The sequence below is a fragment of the Micromys minutus genome, assembly GCF_963924665.1.
Source record: "Micromys minutus genome assembly, chromosome: 32".
NCBI classification, from domain to species: Eukaryota; Metazoa; Chordata; class Mammalia; order Rodentia; family Muridae; genus Micromys; species Micromys minutus.
This window is the reverse complement of record NC_137967.1, coordinates 26,770,265-26,777,731: the sequence shown is the minus strand read 5'-3', so window position 1 is coordinate 26,777,731 and position 7,467 is coordinate 26,770,265. Positions and strand designations below refer to the sequence as shown.

Sequence of the window (7,467 nt, the reverse complement as noted above, 5' to 3'; positions counted from 1 at the left end):
ATTTCACTCTGGTTCTTGTAAAAAGGTAATCATAAATGGTTATTTAGCAAAAATGGTAACATGAAATAATTTTTCATATATGACTGGGAATAAGAATGTACGGAATGTGAATTCTAGGGAACAGTATTTGGGAGCCATATACAGAGAGTATTGAGTTGTGACCTATGGTGCTAGATCTGATTCTGTCTCAACTAAGAGTGTCTACAGTGATAATTTAGAAAGCAGTTGCAGAGATAAATATACCAGTCCTTCTTACATTTCTTTTCTTTGAGTAGGACCTTGAGTTTAACTAGAATAACCTGGTGTGAGCATGGATGGAATGTTACTTACTAGATCCAGGACAACTCATAAATAAATCCACATTTGTAAAGAGACATCCCTTTACCATCTGTTATGGACTATTAACAGACATTCAAGGGAGGTCTTGCTAGCAGCCGCAATGAATTGTTGATGGCCCAAATTTTCTGAGGCAGTGTGTTGGTAATCAGAGTGATAGTGTCAGGGCTACAACTATTTTTTTACTCCATTCTTCCTCATACTCTGACTCTGACTTTTTCATTCTTTCAACTATATCTTCCAGGATATTCCTGCAACCTGGAAAGACTTGTAAGGACAAAGGTGTAGGGAATTAGAATAAAGAAGATAGAAAATAATTTATGTCTTATGCCAAGCTAGATTATTAAGAAGTGCAGCATCCCATACAGAGGTTTTCCTGAAAGTGAAAATGGGACAGTATCAGCCAATCCTATTGTATGATAGGATAGAGTAAATGGGAATCTAGTCAGTCTTGTGCAAGGGAAGGACAGAATGGCTCAATGGTAACAAAGACTAAGCACACAATAACCACAATCCCTTAGGCTGGACAGAATTTGATTTTCAGAGTCAGAAAACATAACTCCGTAAGTCCCCTGCCTCATACCATTCTTGGCTCCGCCATTCATATTCCTGGTTTTATATGAGGAACTACATTCTTTCTTCATACATTGGAGCTTCAGGAAAAGCCTCAAATTGAGCAAACCAACTTTTCTTGACACTAGGAGGAAGTTATATGAGTATTTTACTTAGCATAGGTCATGCTGGTATCATTTAATTTCTTAGTTCAGTCCATTGTTGTTTTCTGTATTAATGGATAAGAAGATTCACTGAAGAAGGCAGAGTACAGCACTTTACTTTTAAAGTAAGCAAGGATTTTCAAGGAACTTTGTCATCACAACATTTTAGGTAAGAGACAGTGATGTTCCCCACATAGTTTCCATTACCTATACTACATGCTCTTGATTTTGTTTCAGAACCTGCCATAAATTCTTCAAAGAGTAGCCTGAGATTCAATCTTAAAATGGCCTACTTTGTTATTTTGTGTTTCTTTCTCTTTTTTTGGTCATTTATCATTTATTCTCACAGACATTATTTTGTTTGATCCTCACAACAGTCCTGTGAGGTAGGTAGGGTTATGTGTTACCATATGCCCATTTCACAGCTGAAGAAATGGAGGTGGCTCAGTGAGGTGAGTGATTTGTATAGTCACATAGTATGTTAGTGGCTTGACGGGTTTTGTACTTGCCCTAAGGTCAAGCAATTGAATTGGGAAGCACCCCTCCCCCCCCCAAAAAAAAAGCTTTATGGGGAGGGGCAGTGTTGATTTCTGAGGCTTCATCCTTGACTTACTTGAACAAACAGATCTGCTTGTCCTGATTGGGTTCTCTGAAGAACTTTCCAGAGTACCACTGGTGCAGCTGCTCAGGACACCCACTGCAGGGAGCGAAAGGCCTTTACTACCCCAGAACCAAGTTTTGCCTCTAACTTTGTCAACTCCCTCTCACAGGTGTAACTATGGAAAACCTTTGCTCTGTCCACCTGTGGTTGCTGGTCCCAGGCTTCCCTAGCTGTGTGCTTCTCGGGTGGGGACACTGTAAGACTCTGCTATAGTCACTCCAGGAATGAATCACAGCAGTTTGGAGGCCTCCAAGGCTCCTCACCTGCAGGGGGAGTAGTGGTCTGGGGTTCGTGTACCCCAGGAAGGCCCATAGGTAGTTAGGACTGGGCAGTATGACAGGGAGGAATGTTGGGGGCTGGGCATTTACTCAGGGGCCCTGGGATTACAGAGCACTCCTGTACTGCCTGCTGAACTGTTTCCCCAAACCCTAGATCTCCTCAGTCACTGATCGACTTCTAGCCAGGAATAATTAGGAGCAGGCTGAGCTACGCTGGTGGGGAAGGCTGATGCCCAAAGCAAAGCCATATGAAAGATGCTTGACCTACAAGTATGGAAAGGAGCTGGTTCTGCTAAAGTCAAGTTGTAAAGGGGAATTAGTTCTAAGTAATGATATTTTCAAAGTGTCTGGTCAAAGCAGGGACATTTATCTGTGTTTAAAGGAAGGTCTAACAGCAAACCCTAGCCCTGGACAGATTTGGGGTCAATACTGAAAGAATTTTCTAATAGCCAGCACTGCTCAACCATAGCAGGAACTGCCTTGGGGACAGTGAACATTCTGTCACCAGGGGATAGCAAGCCAGCATAAGTGACCCCTCAAGAAGAGGCACTCACCACCATGTAGTGAGGTGTTCTAGAGGAAGGGAGAGATCTAAGAAACTATCAGATTATTTTCCAACCCTGAGAGTTCATAGTGTGTTGTTGGTTTAAACTGACTGTTGTCAGTGGAGCTTGCTATCCATGGGGCAAGGACGACAGAAGTCAAGCAGCAGCTGGATCATGAAGTGTCTTCCGTCCTCTTGGCTTCACTACTAGCACATCTTTGCAGGGAAAACAACCCATATCTGAAGCCAAGAATCCTTCAATTCAGCCTCTTCAGGAGGGGAACCCCGTCCTGCCTAAGCCTGGACACTCACTCCCCTAGGCCATGCCACGGCTCAGCTTTCTCCCTGAGTGGAGACACCAAGGGTTCTGGGGACATATTGCATTCTAAAACACCTGTGGGCAAAGGTGTCCTGGTGTCTGGGAGCTTCCTGCAGGGCAGACGGCAGGCCTGAGGGGATTTGCTGTACAGGCTGTGGCCTGGGAAACTAAAAGTGGCTCTTGTTCCCATCCTGCCCGTCAGCAGCCAGGGCTCGCTCTGGAGATGGGTTAGCAGGGGCCTGACTAGTGGTGGGTGATAGCCCACAAAAAACTGCTGCTCTTTGCCCTAGCCAGAGGGTCCTCCTGTGGGTTCTTCTTGTGTTTCAGCTGACTTTTAGCTTGTCATCATAAACAATCCATCACGGGTTCAAAATGGCAGGAAAAGGTGGTTCTGTTCAGAGGACAGGTGGATTCCAGAAGGTGGACTTTGTCATGGGGAATCAAGTCCTGCTATGCAATTAATACAGATTAGTATAGCTCCCCGCCTCATGCCACTGGCGAGCCTTAGCAGACGCAAGCTCCTTGGGAACCCGTTCCCCAGTGTGACAGGGTCTTTTTTTACCCGTACCGTATTAACCGAATGATCTTATTGTTCACGAAGTCCAGGGCATGTGGGTGGAAGGAGTCAATGCAGAAGACATCACTCAGGGCGATCTTCAGCACCTCCTCCACAAAGACCTGGAAGCTGTTGATCTGCTTGTTTGCAGGGACCACCCACAGCCGCTTGAGGTTCTGCTTGGTGTACTCTTCCTCTGGAAGGCCTTCTACATTGGCCACCCAGTCGAGAGTCAGGTGGTTCGGGTCCTGCAGGTGGCTGCTGATGGAGGAGAGATTGCCATTGGAGCAGTAGAAGAGCTTAGAGCTGAGCAATTTAAGGAAGAGGCAGGACGTGCTGAAGATGCTGGCGTTGAACACCTCCATGCTGGAAGACGACAGGCTGTAGATCTGGGGTGCCTCCCGCATGGTGAAGTGGACGGTCTGCACGCGTTGCTTCAGTGTGATGTTGAACATGGCGTTCTTCTCAGCCTTAGAGAGCTCTACCTCCTTTTCCTGCAGGGTCTCAGTCAGGGGCTGTACCTGGTAGAAGTCGGCTTCCCCGCGGAGCAGACCCATCTCCTGGAAGTTTTCTGGCAGATCCAGGTGAGAGGTCCGCAGGAAGTTGAGGATGTAGCGGAACACTTTGCCGTCTCGGTCAATGAAGCAGTTACCCTGGCTGTCCCTCTTGGTGGGCATCTTCCCACTGAACATGGCACCCAGCATAGAGTCAGGGAAGCTGGCCAGGATTGCCAGTGAGGTTGTGTAGAGCTTCCCCCAACATTCAGTGCAATGGGGTCAGACATGGTAGGAGACTGGGTGCCTGGAAATAGTTCTCCTGCCCTCGCTCAGCAGCCTCTTATTTTGTGTTTCTTTCATAAAGCACCATGACAGAAGCAACTGGAAACAGAAAGATCTTGCTTTGACTAATGATTCCAAAGGGTTGAGAGTCCACCATAATAGGGAGATGTGACATGAAACAGCCAGGTTGATGGAGTAGATAGTTTCGAGATCCTCAATAATCCCGAAGGAGAGAGAGATCTAAATTGAATTGAAGATTTTTTCCCCTCACAGACTGCCTCAGTGACATACTTTATTTAATAATGTTCCAATATGTGGTCTGCTCCTGCACCAAGGCCATATCCACAGGTTCAATACCGTCTCACACACCACAGCTTACCTATCTCCTAAGAGTTCTGCAGTAATCAGGGACACAAGATGTCTGCCACAACCAGGGGCAGAGTCCTTCCAGTCTACACCTCCATGTACAACTGGCAAAGATCCTGTCCCTAAAACAAAAAGCCTACCTGTCTCCCAGGAGACCTTAACCAGGAACACAGGTCGTCTGCCCTAACCAGGGATATGGGAGGCCTGGTCTAACAAGGGACACAGGAGCCCCTTCTCCCATCCAGAGAAAGCACTGAATGCATTCTTAGAAGCTGGGTCTAAGCCAGGTGACAGAGCCCTATCTGCCTCCAAGAAGGCCAGCTCCAGTCATATGCATCCAGGCCAGTTAACACCCGAGATAACCAGATAATGAGAATCCAGCACAGGAACATAAGCAACAAAAGCTGATGCAATTCCACACCATTGGAGCCCAGTTCTCCCACTACAGCAAGCACTAGATACCCTAACATACCTGAAAGAAAAGATTCTGGCCTAAAATCCCATTTCATAAAGATGATACAGGCATTTAAAGAGAATATAAATAACATTCTTAAAGAAATAAAGGAAAATACAGAGGTAGAAGCCCTTAAAGAGGAAACAAATAAATGTCTTAAAGAAATAAAAAAAAAAAATACAATCAAGCAGGTATAGAAATTAAACAAATGGTCCAAGACCTAAAAGTGGAAACAAAAACGATAAAGAAAACACAAATGGCAAACTTAGGAGATAGAAAACTTAGGAAAGACCGCAGCTACAGATGCAAGTATCACCAACAGAATACAAGAGATTGAAGAGTTAAATGATACCAAAAAAGATATTAATACCATGGTCAAAGAAAATATAAAACTCTCCTAAGCCAAAACTTTCTGAAAATGCAGGACATAATAAAAAGATCAGACCCAAGAATAGAAATAGAAAGAGGGTGAAAATTCAGAGCTCAAAGGATCAGAAAACATGTGAAACAAAATCATAGAATAAAACTTTCCTAACCTAGAGAAAGAGATGGTCAGAAATGTATGAGAAGCCTGTAGAACACCAAGTAGATTGGACAAGAAATAAAAATCATCCCATCCCATAATAATCAAAACACTAAATTTGAAGAAAAAAATGTTAAAATCTATAAGGGGAAAAGGCAGAACTATTAGGTTTACAGCCAACTTCTCAACAGAGAATATAAAAGACAGAAGAAGTTCCTGGACAGATGTCATCCAGACCCTAAGAGAAGACAAATGCCAGCAAGGGCTACTATGCCCAGCAAAACTCACCAAAAATGGAGGGAAAATAAAGATATTCCATGACAAAACCAAATATAAACAATATCTTTCTACTAACCCATCCCTACAGAGGATACTGGGACAAAAACTCCAGTAGAGCCTTTTTCTCACTCCTCAGACATCTTGGTGGCTGACCTTGGTTGGGGGTTGTTCCATACATAAGACAAAAAGATGATGGCTGCAAAAAAAGACAAAGAAGTCTAGGCTCCAGCTTGTTATGAAAAGTGTAACACACAGGCTGGTGTACAAACAGACTCTGAAGATGATCAGACAAGGCAAAGCAAAGTTGGTTATCCTCGCCAACAACTGCCTAACTTTGAGGAAAACTGAAATAGAACACTATGCCATGCTGGCTAAAAGGAGTGTCCATCACTACACTGGCAATGATATTGAACTGGGCACAGTGTGTGGGAAATACTACAGAGTGTGCACACTGACTATCATCGACCCAGATAATTCTCATATTAATAGAAGCATGCCAGAACAGACTGGGGGAAAGTAAAGAATGTTTCCCCTTAATAAAATTTTGCCAGAGCTCCTTTTGGTAAAGCAAAATAAAACAACAACAACAAAAATCACCAACAAAAGGTTAACTATGTCCAACAGAACAAAATAAATATCTCACAAGTTTAGAAGAGAATCACACACAGAGATTGGAAAATAAATCTTCCTACATTCTGATAGTGGGCTAATACCCAAAATATAAAGCTAACCTCTAAAAAACAAATCACGGATAAAGAGAATTCTCAGCAGAGGAATCTTGAGTGGCCAAAAAGCACTTGAATAACTGTTCAACATCCTTAGACACCATGGAAATGCAAATCAAAATGACCCTGAGATTCCATCTTACACCAATAAGAATGGCTAAGATAAATTCTCATGTGATAGCACATGCTCGTGAGGATGTAGAAAAAGAGAATCACTCCATTGCTGGTGGGATTGTAAACTAGTACAACTCTATGAAAATTAATTTGGGGGTTCCATATAAAATTGGAACTACTTCTACCTGAATATTGGAGTATACCACTGCTGGGCATAGACCTAAAAGATTCTCTGCAATACCTCTACAACATCTACTATGTTTGTAGCAGCCTTATTCCTAATAGCAAGAAGCTGCAAACACACACACACACACACACACACACACACACACACACACACACACACATACACACACACACACACATACACATACACACACAGATGTTCCTCAACCAAAGAATGAATACAGAAAATGTTGTTCATTTACAGAATGGCATATTATTTAGCAATTTTTTAAAAAGTACAAGTACATTATGAATTTTGCAAACAAATGGAGACGTTGTATGTAAAACCATGCCAGGAAGTTTGGTAAATTAGAGTAGGCTAAGATCCAGAAATAGATCCTCAGTAGACACACACCTGAGGTTTAAGCAACTCCCAGCTCCCTCCCAGACTCCTGACTTGGAACATATGTCATGCTTCTCACCTAAAACAAATGTGTCCTATGGTCACATAGGCTCAGCACAGATCTCCGTGCTAATGAGGTACCTAGAGGCTCTGAGGACTTAACCAATAAACTTCCCTTTCCAGACATTTTTCCCTACAAAAATTATTTAATCCTGGCCCACTCTGAGAAGTAGGAATGGTTTTATGCAT

General features: G+C 43.4%; 1 pseudogene across 1 annotated transcript; it reads right to left on the bottom strand.

The window, feature by feature from the left end:
* Positions 1–3,412: 3,412 nt before the first annotated feature.
* Positions 3,413–4,194, bottom strand: LOC308413710 (BTB/POZ domain-containing protein KCTD21-like; annotated as a pseudogene). The gene has a single exon. The product of its transcript is annotated as a BTB/POZ domain-containing protein KCTD21-like (transcript).
* Between the last annotated feature and the right edge of the window lie 3,273 nt (positions 4,195–7,467).